The following is a 1,317-nucleotide window of genomic DNA, read 5'->3' as shown; positions in this document are numbered from 1 at the left end:
AATTAAAATACCATGAAGATTCCATTTCACCCTAGAAAGGAAGGCTATTTATCAAGAAGTCAACCATAAAAAACAAAACAGAAAAAAAAAAAAAAAAGAAGTCAACCAATGAAAATGCTGGCTGGGCTGTGAGGAAAGAGGAACCTTCTCTACTGGTGGGAGTGTAGACTAGTGCAACCACTGTGGACATCAGTGTAGAGACTCATCAAAAAACTAGGACTAGAGGTCCTGTTTTTTTCTTGCAGTACCAGAGATTGAATTCAGGACCTTGTGCTTGCCAGGAAAGCATTTATTCTACTGAGCTATCTACCTGGCCCCATAGAGGTCCCATTTGACTCAACTATTCCCCTTCTCAGTATCTTTGCTAAAGAACTAAAAGCATCATACCATAGCAATACATGCACACCCCCGTTTATAGCACCACAGTTTATAATAGCTAAATCTTGTAAACAACCCAAATATCCGTCAGCTGACAATTAGATAAGGAAGATTTTTTTTTAATACGTTGGAGTACTATGGTGCCATATATAAAAATGCTTGAGACATTTCCAGCTAAATAGATGTACTTTGAGACCATGCTCTTCAATGAAATAAATTGGACACCCATGTACAAATACTGCATTGTTTCTTTGGTGTGAGAAACAAAGCGTAACAAAGGACCAACTATAATATTGTGAAATTAGAAGAAATGGGTCAATGAGAAAAGGTACTATGGAGGTGGGAGGAGGAAAGGAATGAAGGGAAAAGAAAAAAAAATGAAAATAAAAGTTTTGTAAATGAGAAGGGTTGAAGGGAAGCTAGAGGAAGGGGAACAAAAGAATTATGTTGATCATATACAAATATAAATACCCTATGATGAATGTGATCATTATAAATATCTAAAATGTACCAATAAACTTGATTTAAAAACAAAGAATTATCTCTAGGTGGGTATGGCAGCACATGCCTGTAATTTGAGGAATCTGAGCTTAGGCAGAATCACAAGTTTGAACCCAGACTGGGCAATTAATAAGACCCTGTCTCAAAAGCAGGGAGGATGTTTCTGGTACTGGAAAGGTAGTTCAGTGTAAATACAATCTTTTTGTAATCCTAGTTTTATAAAAAACTATCTTTTGCTCATATACAGAACTGAAAACAATGGCTACAAAAAGTAAACCATAGGGGCTGGTGAGATAGCTCAGCAGTCTAAAGCACCTGCTTTCGCAAGTTTAGGCAAAGCACAGGGACTGTGGTTCAATCCCACACACCACATGCTGTGCCCGCCCTGCCCACAGGGCGGGCTAAGCTGGCAAAAAAAAAAAAAAAAAAAAAAAAAAA

The sequence above is a fragment of the Octodon degus genome, unplaced genomic scaffold, assembly GCF_000260255.1.
Source record: "Octodon degus isolate 3935 unplaced genomic scaffold, OctDeg1.0 scaffold00124, whole genome shotgun sequence".
NCBI lineage: Eukaryota > Metazoa > Chordata > Mammalia > Rodentia > Octodontidae > Octodon > Octodon degus.
The sequence above is the reverse complement of the archived record's forward strand: the minus strand, read 5'-3'. Positions refer to the sequence as shown.